The sequence below is a fragment of the Triturus cristatus genome, chromosome 12, assembly GCF_964204655.1.
Source record: "Triturus cristatus chromosome 12, aTriCri1.1, whole genome shotgun sequence".
Taxonomy (NCBI): Eukaryota; Metazoa; Chordata; class Amphibia; order Caudata; family Salamandridae; genus Triturus; species Triturus cristatus.
The window spans coordinates 428,548,800-428,566,332 of NC_140595.1; the positions used below are offsets into that span (position 1 = coordinate 428,548,800).

At 43.1% G+C, this 17,533-nt stretch overlaps 1 long non-coding RNA gene across 1 annotated transcript in view; it reads right to left on the reverse strand.

Moving 5' to 3' along the window:
• Positions 1-17,533, reverse strand: part of LOC146776061 (uncharacterized) — a 114,587-nt gene that overhangs the window by 59,050 nt on the left and 38,004 nt on the right. The window contains exon 3 of the long non-coding RNA XR_014972308.1: positions 12,843-12,919. This is a non-coding gene — a long non-coding RNA (uncharacterized LOC146776061). The remainder of the gene's footprint in view (positions 1-12,842; positions 12,920-17,533) is intronic.

A 17,533-nucleotide genomic window follows, 5' to 3' on the forward strand; every position in this document is an offset into this window, starting at 1 on the left:
TATTTTATAAGTACTTGCCTTATATCTACAGGGACCCCACCCCATGTGCAACTAGGGGCGACTTTAGGGGATCTGAATATGTAGAAAGATTGCAGATGTTCCCTTTACAGTGCTCCTAGCATCAAAGTCGAATTTGAGTAGCACTGTACAACAATGTGGGGAGTGAAATGTGAAAGTTCACTTTACCCAGGCATATACAAACCCATTTTATAAGGGTGTACCTTATAAATACCTGCCCCCCACCCCTGGGATACCTAAGGGGACCCTGGGGGGCCCTAATATGCCAAAACATTGTAGGTTATCCATTTGTAAGTGCCCCAAAGCCGAGTTTGGGCACAATTTTCTTTTTAAAAGCAGTCCTGGCACCCAGTGCTGCTTTTAAACTGACCTCAGGCTTCAGCAGTGCACACATGCAGGTGCCTAAAGGGCTGCTGGCCTTTAAACTGCCATGCCCCAGGGTACTAGGGACTTGTAGGTAGTTTCAATCCCCTTGCTCTATTATATACTAGGGGCTTATAGGGTAGGTCATGCCATTCACAGGGGTACCCCACCATACCAGTGTGTACCCTAGTGTATGTAGGTGTTTTAACTGTATTCTAATGTGTTTCCTTCAGCATAGCACTGGCCCTGGGCCTGGTTAGGCAGAGCCCAGAGTCAGTCAGAGTCAGTTACCACCAGCATCAGTCAGCAAAAAGTTGGGGGGTGCCCAGGGCACAGGATGACTTTGCAACAGAGCCCAAATCATCGGCACTCAGGCCAATCCTGATGCTGCATTCAGCAGCATGAAAGGAGCGTCAGGAGTGGCCACAGTGCACTCTGGGAGCCTGCGCCTGGAGAAGCGAGAAACGCGATGCGGGAATCAGGTAAGTGTTTTCTTTTTTGTCTCCCTGTTACCCACCTCCCTCCCCCGCCCCGTCCTGGTTACCCACTTCCCCTCCGCCCCGCCACTCTGCAACTTGCCGGCCGCAACTGGACTAGGGTTGTATCATAGTACTAGTACTGAAACTGTTAGGAGCGCTTGCTTATAAGCGTCCTGTATGCAGGCCCGTACTGACCTATAGGGCAATCAGGTAGTACCCAATGTTCTGGTCTCAGAGGTCAGTGTGTGGACTCTTTTTTTAGCCGTTCGTGGGCCTGTTTAGAATCTGGTGGGCCAGTTTTACTGTTGCGTTCTCTGATGTTACCATAGACTGCCTGCAGTGAACCAGAATGCATGCGGTCTCCCATACCTTGTAAAATACCAATACAGTCTTTGAAAGTTCAAAATTGGCCTGATTTCCAAATGTGGGCCAATTTTTAGCTGGCTGGAGTGCCAATTGGGGCCAATTTTATTTTGGGGCCCTGGCTTATTTTGTTATCCCAGTCTGACCCACCTGTGTGTTTTCTTGGTGTGAAATTGCTATAATCCTTGGCACTGAAAATAAAATGAAAGCCAAATGTTTACAGTAAATACACGTGTACACAGAGTGACAGCCAGATATGGGAAAGACGGCTAGATACTGATCGTTCCATTCGTGTGGTACATCATGCAGTCGGAGAATGAACCTGGTGGTCTTTCTACCGTCACTTTCCCTGCATCTAAACTTGGTACGAGCGTGGGGGCTGCGGTGCTTGATTAGAGGCAAGGCGGCTGCCTTTTCTATGTTTAAAATATTAGCAAGTCTGGTAAGGTTTTATCACTGGAAAATGCCGAATTTAAATGTGATTTTCAAAGTAAGAGCATGCACTTGATTTTAAAAATGAGACAACTTTATTTAACTAGTGAAATCTGGAGACAAGAACGATTCAGTACAGGCTGGGCTCCATTGCATAATAGGCCAATATTTCTCAAATGCAAATAGCGCAATGCAGTGTGGACACTTCCACAACCTACACAGCATTTCAGTTGAATGTCCCAAGCCCCTTTTATGTTCTGGAAACTTGCAATCGGCGAAAGCCACAAAAGGGAACTGTGTGCTGAATTAGGTAACACAATAACACCACTACAATTCACAAAATGCACTTCTAAAGTTACAACAACCCTAAAAGTGTCAAACCAGGCTTAAATGTACTCCAGCCCAGCACTAGGTCGAGTCAAGCACCGTGCATGGCAACTCCTGGGGCTGCAACACACTCCTATAGAATTCACAGGAAGGAGGTATTTAAAATAACACCCCAATGGAATTAAGGAACTAATGTTAAATTGCATACATTATTTTGACATTTAAATTAACATATAATATAGATCGAATTTGAGAAGTTGATGTTCTGTACAATTGTATTTTGTTTAAATAAACTTATTACATTTCCCTATACTTTCTTATAAGGAATTTTTCACCCCGGTGGTGGAAATTTCCACCAACGGGTGAAAAGTTACTTGTAGTAAATGTATACTTGCAAATCCTGCTGTAGGAGTCTCCACCCTTTAATTGGTGGGGGAGCAGATAGGCAACTTTACACCTTGATATAAATCTCCACTTCGAAAAGGTGAATATAAAGAGTGGAAATGCACCTAAATGTAGGAGTATATCAACATGCGAGTACATCTACACATGTATATTTACCTGTGTAAATTGGGCCCTGTGTGTGAAAAGTTGTTATGCTACAGTACGACTTCACATCCACCATCTGTGTCATGGTTACCAAATGAACGTTACCAACTGCCGAGCTTACGGTTCACGTGAGTTCAAAACTTGCAGGTTTTTTTTATGTATACCACCTTTTTTTAGTATAAAGAACCCCTTCACTGTGGATATTTGTTCTCATTTTGGGGAGCTCTTGTAAACCAGCCTCTCCATTCTTGTGCCATCCTGATTTTCTATATGTATTATTGTTGACATGCGTGTGACTCTTTTAGGCTGAGTCCAGTACACTAGCATTACTACAAAAGTATTGATATGTTAAAAGCATTAATCATTTATATTCTTACAAACAAGTTATGCTCTTTGTCTACATATATTATGTAATAAGTCCTAGAATTTATGTTATTGCCTTATTAGGTGTTTTTGTTATGTTTTTATTACAGTGAATATGCACACTAAAATACCTCTCCTCACTTAGGGGCAGTGAGCACATCTTTGTCGGTCTCTGAGTTTTTTATTCTTGACAGTGAAAGCATGTTGAGTTACTTTTAGGTAGCAATAAATGTGCACCACACTTTCAGCACTAGTACTGATACACCTAAGTAAATCATTAGTGTGATCAGATACATATTTCACTTCCTTTCATTTACAACCTTCTGCTGGTGTTTGTTACCCTTTGTTAAGGTCAGTGTATACAGCAGGGTTCACCCATTCCATCTTTGCACATATATTATAGGGGCAATCATTTATACCAGCCATTCCTGACATAAAAACCTACAATGAGAAGGGTGATCCACCTAGGATCTAGGAATACAACCTTTGAGCTTTGCGGGCGGACAGCAGATTCACTCCAACATTCAGATTTTTTTTTATTTAACGCACCCTCAGGGGTATCAATGCAACAATATTTTGACTCAACCCCTACGGATATTTTTACACTGCTCCTACCCAATAAATTATGGAGATGGCGTCTGCTATCATACTAAACACATTTTGGGCAGGGTCTTCTCGTTCAGGTTCATTTTGTTTTGGGCAAACCTGGATGTCTTGTCCTTTTGACCTTTATATGTTTTCGGTTTTTTCCAGTTCGTTATGCAGTGCCTAATTTGAGCCAGTGGTTTCAGGCACAGCACTAAATGGTCAACAGCGGAACTTATGGGAGCAGCCACATGGTGGCCATGTCTGTCTAATTTTATAGATGAGCAGAACAACAGTTTGTCATTCATATAATAAATATATAAAAAAGACTAATAGCTGCCTTACTAGCCATTCTAAAAGCTTTGAGGGTCTGGAATAATCTGAATTGTTACTGACAGCGCTGACAGGAGCAATGGGTGGAGCAAGCTGCAGTGGCCTTCTGCCAAGGACCCTGGCACTTATTAATATTATTATTTTTTTTTACAAATCGAGCACTGTCATGGTGTCTGATGATGTGAAAAATTCAATCCTGGCCTACTCTGTACATACCTCCTCTGACCCCCAACAACAACGCTAGTGCTTTAACATGACTCTTGAGCAGCATATCAAAACAACATGAAACGCTTCAAAGACTGATGGTTTTAATAAACTTCCCTTAAGGCAGGACAACAGGTTGTGCACTTACAAATGTTGCTGGAAAGGGTAGGAGGCACCTACTCCTTCCTGCCCACCAAAAAAAACTGGACATGACTTTAGCTTGCCCTCATGTTCCCTTGAATTCAAACCAAATTCTCCTCTGCGGAAAATCCAACGACGTGTTACTTATGCACATGGGTGTCATTTGACAACCTAGTGGTGTGACGAACAACCTGGGCTAAAATATGCATAGAAGAGGAGAGTACTTTTGTGGGCGTTCTGCACACTCCGAGCGTCCCAGGCCCCAAGGTGGCGCTGTTGAGGGCGATGGAGGGTTAGGCGGGCCTTGCATTTCTATTAGCCAGGAGAGACATTGGGTGTTTGTGGAAGTGTGAGGAGCGCCCTTCCCTGAGGGTCTTGACAAGAGGCATGGACGATTGCGCAAGTGTAGAGAGTGCGATTTATAAATGGACAGGGTGTGAATAGATTTGGGGCCTGTGGTAATCCAGATGCACCGATTCATAAAGGCTGCACACTATTTGTGCTATGCTCGTCTCTATGCAATTTGGGACTTGCTGTACGGCGTGGCGATGGTTCCTTGGTTTTCCAGCCACTTTTGTTTTGTTGTACTATTTTTACGTACAAAATAATAAACTGAAGTATAAAAAGGCTACAGAGAAGTCGATTACAAGGAATGAGGAGCAGCAAGTGCGGCAAGTAAGAGAGTTAGCAATGTGTGAGAGAAGACTTAATGGGGGACAGAAACGACACTGCAGAGAACTGAGTACACTGAAGGCGCAGGGACTGACAGGAAGCAGAATGGATACAAGGCCCATAGAAAAGCTAAAATTCAGGATTTGTCAAAATCAATAGACAGATGTAATTGGAATGGGAAACACAGTCTTCAAGGTTAGGAGTCTGAGTACAACTATGGAATGCTTCAAAGGGTGCACACATCAAGAAGTTGGAACCAAACTGAGGATCCACTGAGACTTTATAAAGGAGGCAGGGAAACATGTGAAATCTCTTCAAAGAAAACCATCACAACGGGTAATTTGAATAACAACGGCTGATCAGGCAAACAAAAGCTCAAAAGGGCAGATATGTAACTTTTAACGGTGCCCAACACAAAGTGTAGCCAGCCAAAGGCAATGCGAACAGAAAAACACCCAATACTATAGCCTAGAAAGGGTCATATTTATTTTCCTCATACCAGGCAACAAACTGAAACCAGTGGCCTGAATAGATTTGCTAGGAGGGTGACAAGCAACCAAAATGAATTCCACCACCTCAGGCAGTAGATCAGAATGTCTCAATTGGCTCCCTTCAATCTCCAGACATGAATGTGTAGGCTTGAGGTTCTGGTGCGGCACCCTGCGCTGCTGCGGGACAGCAGATCAGAGAAGTGGAGGCAGATGATCTGAGTTCTGAGTATAAGACCATTCGGGACACATCTGGGGCCCATGGAATGTGCTGTGTACAGTCTGATCTGACTTTCTTCAGTATAAGGATAAAACGTGAAAATGCATATAGGAAGCCAGAATCCTACCGAGTGGTGAGCACGTCCCCTAAAGACCCTTGTGGAACATTCTCTAGCTTGCAGTGGGATTTCGCTAGGTGACTGACCGTTACCGAAATCCTCTGGAGTGCCCAGCCACTGCCAAAGTCTGAGAGCCTCCGGAGAGAGCACAAGACCCCACACTTCCCTGCATGTTGCAGTAACACACAACCGTCTTTATTCAGCACTCGGCTCGATCTGCCTTTGAAAGAAGGGAGACAGGCCTTTAGGGCCGTTCAGGGGGCTCGCAGCTCCAGAGGATAAATGCTGCTCAATTTAAGACCAGAGACCTCGGATCTCCACCTTGCCCAGATTACTTCCTGAGCTTTGTGATGACACATCTGTCATATTCTGGGCTCTAGAAGGGGCACAGAGAACAGCCAGCTGCACATCACCAGCCATCCACCATCGAGGTTCCTGAGCCACCTCGTAGTATACAAAGACCTTGTCAGAAAAACATCTCCAGTGCTGAGCCCACAGCAGCAGCAAATTCCTTAGATGGGTCCACATGTACCATTTGCCAAAGACACCAGCAGAATGCATGATGCCGAGAGCCCAAGACGTCTCAGGACCATCAAGGCTGGAATAGGAGCTCTCGCCTGAAACATTAGGATCATAGCCTGAATGCTGTGGACCTGGTATGAAGGCAGTGTGAACAATGGCAATGGTATAGCGAATTGTTAACAAAAACCAGAAGCGGGATTTTTGCTCATAGATAGAGCACCCCAGAGGGAATAGAAATGGCCCTGTTGCCTGTAGGTGGTCTGAGACAAGCTGAGACGAGCTTTCTTGAACAGCTAGTCATCGAGATACGGGTATAAGTATATGCCTGACCTGTGATGATGTGCCACAGCTACTGAAATGACCTTTGGAGAGACCCGAGAGGCCAAAGAAAGGCCGAAGGGCAGGACAAATTTGAAGTAGTCTGACCTCTTCCAATATGAAGGTACTTCCTCTGGGACTTCTGGACTGGCACATGAAAGCACATATGAGGTCTAAAGAAAACACCTACTCTCAGGGTCCAAGCACAGCAGGACCAGTGCATCTATCATTTTGAACTTCTCCTTTTTTAGGACAGCAATCGAGAATCCAGAACCCAAGGTCAAGAATTTGTCTCAGCCCCCCCCCCCCCACCCCCCACCCTCCAGCCATCTTAGAATCCAGAAAGTACTGGGGAAGTAGCAACTCCGCCCTCTCTGCCTGGGGCTTGATTTTATCACGTGTATGGCAAGCAACATTCACACTTCTTTGGACAGAATACAGACATGATCCACTGATGTCTGAGAGTAAACTGGTGGAACATGGTGAGGTATATCCAGAAAGGGAAGAGCACAGCCAAACTGCACAATTTGGAGGACCCATGTGTCTGACGTGATGTAGAGTGAGAGAGGCAGGCAGTGCTTGATCCTGTCACATGTAGGCCTCCTAAGGTGGCTGGAGAGCAAAGGAGAGAGATTAAATTAGTGATGTAATTATAGAATGTGCCCAGTGCACGCATCCTTTGAGTATCCTCTGAATTTTCTATATTGCAGAAACAAAGGACTCCCAGAGGGGGTGGAGGGGGGTGAAGAGGTGGGAGGGTTCCGAGTAGCCCCTGTGAGAAGGCAGTAGCTCTAACCTATAACATCTCTATTTCTGCATACGCCTTTTGTAACATCAAAGGGCATGTCCGCAATGAAGAGTGAATGTCCCCAGTGAAGGCCATGAAGCGTGCCCAGATATGTCTTCTGATAATGACAATGATGTCCATCACGCGGGCAACAGAATCTGTAGTGTCCAATTGAAAATGTACAATATACTTTGCAGCATCCTGTGTTCTCGAAGCATAAGCATTGCACATATCCTCCAGCAAAGCCATCACTACCTCGCAAGCCATATCCTCAAGGGCACTCATATGCCAGCAAGAGGCAAATTGCATTAAAGGGACACAAAGCAAAGACACTTTTTGCAATTGGCATCAAGACCTTTAAGATTCCACGTCTGCTCGATTGGTTTTAAAATAATTTATTTTCCCCTTACTCATAGTCATAGAGGATTGTACAGAAGGGCTCTCAGGAGTCAGATGCAGTTTCAAAAACTTTGGATCGCCTGGTGGTGGTTTGTGATGTCTTGTTATGGGGCGACCCACTGACAGATCCAAAAACTGTTTTAGGTCAAGCGGCCGTGTTTGGGTCAGACAGGGCTTCATGAAAGGCAACAATGCCTCGAATAAAGCTGGACCAAGTTGTAAAATATTTGCTTGGAGGCTAGATCCAGTCTCTTCAGTAGGGACTGTAAGTCCAGGATTTTTTCAGCCCTGCAACCACTACAGCAATAAATAGAATTTTATTTGTGGGGAGTCCCAAAGGGAATCCAGGGCAGACTCGAGAGAAGCGATCAAAGCCAATAGCTTTTTGCAAGGATACATAAAAGCCAGCATCTGCATAGTGAGAAGAGAGCAAATTATCTCCCTCCTCAAAGTCATCTCATGGAACATGTTAGAGGCCTTCTATGTCATCCGAATCCAATCCAAACATTTGCTCCATCTGCCATGCTGTCTAAGTGGAGAACCTACAGGAAACCCCTTGTCAGCTTAATCATTAGCTTTGGTGGTAATTTATCTCTATATAAGATGGGTTTGTGCTGAGGATGGGGGTGGATCAGAGATCTGGGTCAGCAGCTGGCATCACTGGACCTGCAGGCAGCACCAACAGAGTGGCAAGGCCTGATGAGGAAGAGTTGGGACACAGCCTGGTGCCAATGGAGTAGCAGGCAGACTTTGTCCTGAATTAGTCAATGCCAGGTGACGGCCCACTGGCAGAAGTAACCATAGGCCGCAAAGCGTCAATGAATCCAGAAGGTGCATCAGGGGGACCTAGAACCATTAAAATATTTTGCTGCATGGCTTCCTTGAAAGCCTCAACTTACTGCAGACCAATTGATGGCTTTGGGAGCTCAGAGCGCACTGGATCCAGATTCTGCACAGTTTGTAATCCGGATGCTGGAGTCAGTCGTCACAAGATGTGTTATATCTCACTGGATCGGGAGCATCGAGACACCAAGGAGCTTTGGGTGTGCTTCTTCTAAAATTTGTCTCTGGATTTTACTTTTTTTTTTTTCGGCTTTTACCTACTTGACCAGGGCAGTGCAACTGAGATAACAATCACCCTTATGTCCGCGACAGAGCTTAGCCTGTCATTCATTGCTAGCCTTTAGATGCATCATGGAGCTTATGTTGCTGGTCTTGGAGTCATGATTGGTCCAGAGGCACCATAAGGAGATGTCACGTATGTCCGCAACAGACATCTGCTTCTGATACAAGTCACACAGCTTGAATCCTACAATTTTTACAGGAGACCTCAATCAATACAAACTGCCAAAATACGATTTAAAAAGATTTAATGAAAAAAAAAACTGAAATCTTTAGGAGCTGTGCCCTAGATCTGCATTTTAGGGTCTGGCAAAAGCGGAACTCATGGCAGCAGAGGAGTGATGCCTTTATATGGCTCTGTTTTGCCATGTCTGAAGGTGGGACAGAGTGGAGACAGAAGACATTGATGCCACCTGTCAGGTCGCAGAAACTATTGGAAGAGTTTGCTGGATCCAGTCTGGTGCTGGGGAGATTCGCAGGGTGAGAAACCTGCACTCAGAAGTATCTATCAGAAACAAATATCTCTACTCCAGTGTCTAAACTCCAGTCCATTCAGAACATTTAAATATATGGACTAAATATGCTTCACAAAAGATTAATCAACATTCCCTTTATCATAAAGGAACTACAATGACTTCATAACTGTTGATAACCAACACAATTTCCTGAACGCAAATCTTCTGCTCATACATAGCTGCTAATACAAAAAGTAATACTTAATACATATTATAGAGACTCTTAAAATTTTCCTATCAACATTCCCAGCATAAATGAAGCAAATTTCGTGAAGACCATTAAATTTGTTGGACAATTTACCTGTAAAAGGTGTAAACTTCAGAATGGATTCGAGCCGAGTTTAAACCTTCCAGGCACCCAAAGATGATCTATCAATGTTAAAATACAAGTAATATACTAAGTGTGAGGAGTTGGTCTGGTATATGCTGTCCAATATTTAAAGTGGGCACCCTGCACCAGTCCAGACAACCCTTATGGTGATTTAAGAGGTCTCAGACAACCTTAGAATGCTATCCAAGTGGTAGCTGTGGAGAACAGCCTTCAGGCTAAGTCTTGCAGGAGTGTAAAGCAGCTTGTTCCACCAGAATGCAATCTTATACTATAGATTAAATGAAAGAGAACCACACAAGGTATTTATAAAAATATGTATTTATTATATAATACTCTCTAGTACGTTTCAGTATCTTCTACCCAGAGATAGACACAAAGCACACAATACTTAAGCAAAGAAATGACAGTAAATAGCACTAATACTCAGTGGGCCCTGGGGGGACCTAACCATATACTAAGAAAGTGGTATAAGGACCACGACTTCAGTCAGGACGATGTTGAGAGGATGTAGAATCACTGGGACCCCAAGGAACCACCCAAGGTGAGTAGATAGGGACCCCACGGAGAAAGGGTGCATTGTGGGAACACGACTGCATGCTCCGTACAACTCTATGTGAAAGTCGCGGTTGGAGTTTTAAAGATTAAGGACCCTTCCCAGTGGACTACGAAGAAACCCCATTGAAGACAGAAGGTTGGAGAGCCCTCCATGGATACAGAAGTACCCAAGTTACCTAACCCAGCAAGCCAGGTGCATAGGTGTGAAGTGGCGTCGGAAACCGCAGTTGAACCCACTGGAGGACTTCGAAGAGGAGACGCTGCTGGAAGAAAGGACAGTGTCCATTGGTATCCAAACATGGATTCTGGTCGAGGAGTACCTGAAAACAGAGGGGACAGAGTCTGGAGTCTGGGTCACTTGGGAGTGACCAGGGGCTCGGTAGACGAATACCCACCGATGTCGGGTGCTTCAGGATAGTTGATGGTGACCTGGACTCTGCAGCTATGGGGACCAGGCGATGTTGAGGACAACCAGGAGCCAGATGTGAGCTGTCCCACAAAGGATGTCGAAGGCTGAGGGGTTGATGTCCGGCGGGAGCACCAATAAGCCTTGGCAACAGCAACCTATGCAGAAAGTGTACGGTTCGGACCAGCAATGTCCAGGAGACTCACCACAGACAGGGGAGTCAGGGCAAGACTGGAGCAACCAAAAGAGCCCAAGAAAATCAAAGTTTACCCTCAAATGGACCCACAGGATGGAGGCACAGGAGTCGCGAGGGGACCTCAAGCAGCTTCACAAAATGACAGACCACGGAGCACACAGTGCGTGGTGGATGAAGATCTTAGTGGAAGAAGACGCCAGAGGTAGGGGCTAATGCACTTGTTAAAGATTTGCAACAAGCACATGCACTTGCACTGCACTTGCAAAAGTACGAGGTGGACAGGGGTTCGGGTATTGCAGCCCCCACGAGGGATTCTGACCTCATACTTGGTGAGAGGGCAGCTCAAGCATCGAGGAATGTGAAAACCCGCCTCCTGTGTTGCTGGACCCTTTAGAGTCTGTAGGAGCTCAGGATCAGCAGACCGGTCAGCAGTGTTGCGGTGCCTGCAAATGCAGGGGAGTGACTCCTTCACTCCAAGGGAGATTATCTTCAGTTGTCTTTGATGCTCCACAGGTCCTGCACAGATCCTGTATGGTGCACAGGCACAGACTATGCAGCAGACTGATAGGGAGATGGAGTCAGCCCCAAACGAAATCCAGCGAAGTTCAGAGTGCCCAGGTTGTCAAAGTGCTGTGGTTTCAGGTTGGAATCTTGTCCATGATGAATTTAAGGTCCTACTGCCAGGTAAGCCCTTAAGTACCCACGGGAGAGGGTTGGAAAGATTCAGTTTTCCAGACAGAGGCGAGGTTACTCCCATGTTCTTTGTCCAGTTTCGCACCACAGCTGGAGCCAATGGCTCCCAGGACTGGTTTGAACTGGACTATGCACAGGGACACCAAATGTGCCCCTCATGCAGACTTTCCATTGCTGGCAAGCCCACCCACCCAGCCCTAATACACTAAATCCTGTCTGGGAGGTGGTCACACCTCCCTATGACAGGATGCCTATTGTTCTGCCTTCCCCTGCTCGGGCTTGGCTCAGCAGCAGGAAGGCAGAAATATGTCTCTGGTCGGCAGCAACCATTTTGTGCTGTCCAGAGTTAGAAGGCTGGCACCGGGAACACCATGGACACCACGAAGCTCGCTTCTGAGGGGTGGAATCATACCTCCCACAACGGTTACCGGTGTGGGGGTATGATTCCAACATGTTTGACACCAAACACGACAGGGTTTGTTTCAGCCATTTTAGAGTTGGTCATCACACGGTCATGTAATGCCCATCTATATATCGTATATGGCTGCTTCATTGACAACCTGGGAGAATGGACTCCATAGGCTGCAGGGGTGTCCTGCTCATGCAGGGGCACCCTCTCACTTAGAACCAAGCACCCTGCCTTCAGGATTGTAAAGGCCTGCTTTAGGGGTGACTTATAGGTTTTAGGTGCAGTGCCCCTTAGATATAGTAAACCTATATCTTAAGTAAGTGGTACATGCATTAACTTACACAGGCTGCAATAGCAGGCCTGTAGTTACATTTTGCATAACCTCCCTTGGGTGGCATAATACATGCTTTCGCCCAGGGGAGGCCTCTGGGGGACCTATGCCCTGGGTACATGTGTACCATATACTAGGGACTGACAAGGGTACCCCAGTATCCAATCTGGAGTGTACCTAAGTACATATCATTACAGTTTAGGGAATAAGCAGATAGACTGGGGTCCTGATTAGCAGGATCCCAGTCAGACTAGTCAAAAATGGTGTTACATCAAGCAAAAAGTGGGGGTAACCATAAGAAGCAGATCCTTCTTTCCTACCCTAATTAAATGCTAGAAACAAGAATTCAAAAAGAGAGAAAGAGAAAAAACAAAATTGTGAAATTATACATTCAGGTGTTTTGTCATGCAGTTATGATTGGAGATCTTCTGGTTCCCTAATCCCATGGGACATGGTCAAGAAGGCACTAGACCCGAATTCATGACTTGTAACACAAATGTACAAGTCTTTTAAGTAGCATTCTCTTATATCTTATACTCCCTCCCCCCCTCACGAGTTCAAGCAGTGCAATGTACTCAATGCAAAGTCATAAAATGAGCTTACTGTGTAGTGCATTCCTTGTCTGATGGGATGCTGCGTTTGGACTGGGATTAAGCAATCACAAGGGATCATGCAAGTACCTACAAGAGGAAAGAATAGGATTAAAAGCAGCCCTAAGAGAAAGCTCTGTGAGGCAAGATGTCGAAAACTATGCGATGAACCTCTGTGCACTATTAAACATTGGACATCATCAGAGCAACCCTGTTAAAGGGGACATACACGAAGTTTGTATTTTAATTATCAATTGATCATTTTCATACATGTTTCTACTCAATTTAATGTAGCTGCAGGAAGATCATCTCCAGCATCAATTCAAATAACATTACATTGGAAATGAGAAACCCTGAGACGAGAGTTCGGTAGTTGTGGCAGACAGAGAGAGACTCAGAAGGGCATTTTTAAATGGGACTGGCATAGACTAATACATATATTAACAAGCTTCTTTAACATGTTTAATATTCTTTTTTTTAAGTTTGAGTTTATTGAAACCAGAAAAAATAGAACAATGGTACAATCAAAGAACAGTTGAAACATAATTAAGAATCAAGTACATATTGAAGGATAAGAAATGTAAAGGTTACAATAAACACTGTATCCTAGAATAAAGAAAAAAAAAAAGTAGGAAGAAGGGGGTAAACAATATTTCTATCATCAGAAAAGGTTCTAAGAAAGATGAAACTATGAGGTTAAACATTCTATGTAATTCAGAAAAACTAAAAAAAAAAAGAAGAAAGATATAATCATATATTCATGTAAGTGTGAGATATAATAACAGCATTAGTTTGATAAACGAAAAGACAACGTAACACCATCATGGCGGTTTACGAACATTGTCCGACGTACTCACAATAGTAGTAATATAAGTATTTGAAGAGGCAGAATCAGATAAGTATGTTGTGAGAGGAAGCCATAATAAATCTCTTTTAATTGCTAAAGAAATAGGGGTGACATAGTTAGTATCAAGTCTATGATGGAAGCACAAGACTTTATATGCATGCTTCCAATTGGAGGTGATTAAATGTAGAGCTATAGCTATTAATAAATCTATCAGCTGAAAATTTTATAGGGATTGAGGCCAAGAAGGGGACAAGGAACCAAGAAAAATATTTGGTAAGGAAAATGGGACCTTAGTTTTGAAAATTTTGTTAATTTGAGACCAAACTAAATGCCAAAATTTGTCAGTGTTGGGGCAATCGAATAGCATGTGTTTTAAATCAGCAGTTGAGCAGGGACAGGATTAGCATGTTGACGGAGTAGTAGAGGAGAAGCAAGCTAAAGTCGCAGGTGAGTATAATAAACGTTGATACACAAAATAAAGAGTTTGGGTAGTGTTAGCCGCCCGTGAGGTTTTATGAATTTTTAACCACAATTTATCGCAAACAGAGACAGTCCAACATTGCGATAGATCTCTTTCCCATGCCAATTCAGTCTTTGATTTAAGCCTTCCCGAAGGTGATAATAGACACTTATAAAGAGAAGATGCAGAAGGGGAAGTGTTTAATAAAGGGAATAACGTAGAACATGTTATAGGGAGAGATGGAAGTAATGAAAGATATTGATGGAGAGAAGGGAGTAAAAGATCATATTGCTTCTTAAAAGAATTAGGAAGAGCAAATTTATATTGAAGCTCCGAAAAAGATAAAGGGCTGTTATCAGACAAAAGTTGAGAAATCCATATCAGACCTTTGGATTTCCATGATTTCCAATAGAAAGCACGATTTTTAATGCGTAGTAATTTATTGTGCCAAATAGGTTGTTGAGATAGCGAAATAAGGGAGGGATAGAAGGATGGCAGGAGAGGAGCCAAAAGTTTATGTGTATGAGAAATAACAGAAGGACGCAAAGAGGAGGTGTTAGTGGTGAAAGCAAGGGTTTCCAGAAATTCAAAGGGGGAAGTGAAGGACTTCTTTATGGACAGCCATACCGGAGGATGTGTAGGGGAGACAGAAGAAAGCCAGCGGGAAGCTTGTTTTAAAGAAAATGCATAGTGATAGGACTTGAAGTCAGGAAACTTAAGTCCTCCATTTGGTTTATCTTTCTTAAGAATGGATAGGGCTATGCGAGAGGGTTTGTTCTTCCAAAGAAATTTAAATAAAATGCGATCTATTCTCTTGAAATAATATTCCGGTATATGTACAGGAATCATTGAAAGAAAATATAAGATAAGGGGAGAAAGCATCATCTTAATAGAGTCTAACCTACCTCACCAAGAGAGAAAAAGGGGGTGCCATTTAGTAATTGAGTCATTTAGTTTCTTAGTGATATTATCAAAATTTCGTTTTAAAGTTTCTGAGATAGTTGGGGAAAACCATAATCCTAAGTATTTCAGTTTAGAGGATTGCCAGGAAAACCCTGTTTGACTAAAACATTGCTCGAGACACAAGACATTGAGGGGTAAAACTTCACATTTATCTCGATTGAGACAATAACCCGAAATCTTCAAAAAAGCATCGACCTGAGAAAGAAAGTGAGGCAGAGAAGTGTTTGGGTTGGAGCAGTATAAAATAAAATCATCTGCGCAAACAGACAATTTAACTTGATGAGAACCCAGTTGGAAACCTGTGATCTGAGTATCTTGTCTAATTTTGGTTAAAAAAGGTTCTAATGCAACTACAAACAATAGAGGGGATATAGGACAACCCTGACGTACTCCTCTAGAAAGAGAAAAGTAATCTGAGACCTTACCGTTAGCAAAAATAGACGCTCTGGGACCACAGTATAATAAAGAAATCAAAGAAATTAGTTTAGGAGGGAACCCTATCCATTTTAGAGCATGGAACATAAAGTCCCACCCAATCCTATCAAAGGCTTTCTCAGCGTCCAGCGCATTGGCAGCAAGTGGGTAATCTATGGAAGGGGCCTTGCTAAGAATGTTAAAAAAGACTCTAGAATTATCAGAAGACAATCGACCTTTTACAAAGCCCGATTGTTCAGGCCCGATAAGTTCAGGCAAGACAGAATCGATGCGTAAGGCAAGGATTTTTGCAAAAATGTTGTAGTCTGTATTAACTAAAGATATAGGGCGATAATTTTTAGAAAAAGAAGGGTCTTTATTATCCTTTGGGAGTAAACAAATCATAGCGTCTTGAAAGGTACCTTGAGAAGATTCATTCGCAATAAAGGAGTTGAATAAGAGGAGAAGTTTTGGGAGAAGAAGCTTCGAAAAATGTTCATAAAATTCAATGGTAAATCCGTCAGGACCAGGGGTTTTACCTCATCTCAGTAATGAAACAGCATGGGAAATTTCTGTCAATGTAATATCTGCTTGTAACGAGTCAAAGTCAATATGTTGTGAAGGGGGGGAGTTGATTGATTGAAAATATGAAGATAGATCAGACTGAAGTGGTTGGGTCTCAGGAGTGTAAAGATTCTTATAGAAGGAGACAAATTCATTTAAAATATCTTCGTCTTTAAGAAGAATGTCGCCATTGGAATTAGTAAGGGAATCTATTCTAGTTCTGTCTCAACGCCGTTTTAAATAATTAGCTAATAATTTCCCCATTTTATTCTGACCTCTATAATAACGGGCACTACTCTTTAGGAGCTAAGAAGAGGCCGCCTCTGTGGATACCTTATTAAAAGTAATCTTGGCTGTAATAAGTTCTTTTAAACATGTTTAATATTCTAATTGACAGATGGACTGCTTACCCTTATTTGCCTAAAGGCATCACCAGAAAACCAATATCGCTGCATTATAATATGTGGAAGCCTGCAATAGGTATAAAACTCTCCAATTTTATTTCAGTCTGATTGTGACCACTCTAATCATCTGTAATAAGTAAATGACGTAATTACCCTACTGTAATTATGTATTACAGTTGAGCTGTTATATCAAAAGGTTGCTTTTTAGGTCTGACGTGACAGTTCAGCTGTTGCCATACCTTACATGATCAACAGAAAAAAGAGCTTCGGGAGTACCAGATAGAGGGGCTGTGACACTGTCCACATTTTGGTTATCTTGAGTATAGATTTTGATTGGACGGGAGATGTGGGGCTCTACTGAAAAGGAGTGATTGTATTGAACTTTTTGCCTTTTGGGAAAGCTCATGCTCAACACAGCAAGACATTCGTATTGATTGCGAGTTTAGGTGTTATTTATCGCACATGATAAATAACGACAACAGGGGGTACGTTATTTATCGTGTGCGAATAATAACACCTATCATGAGTTTGTGGGGAATAGCATGCAGATTTTGGTGTTTAACACACCAAAATCTGCATGGTACAGTAAATACCGTACAATTTCCCCAGTCGAAAATTAATGACAGTTGAGGTATTTATCACATCCTATAATTATCAGATGCATAAAATACAGCCAAACTCATAAGTCGAATCGTGTGTAAACAGGGATTTATGCATGGCTCGGAATTTACAGGCCCACTCGTAATAAGGGCTAAGCTGGTAATGGCGACAAGTGCCTTGTGGTAAAGTGTATGCTTAAAAGAGCAGAATTGAGTTGATTACAGTGACAAGGCACTTCCCAAAGCTATAAGCCTGATCTGTTTATGAAAGGGTATGACAAAGTCAGTAGGCCTAAATTATTTATTATACAAATCATATGTGGAAGCCACTGAACCTTCAAGGGACGAATATCATTAAACGGTGTTAAAACTTGTAGACAGATTTTGTTACAAGGACTCTCACAGATTACTCTAAGAGGTAAGAGTTTTGTTGTTTGTTACCCCCGTGACAAA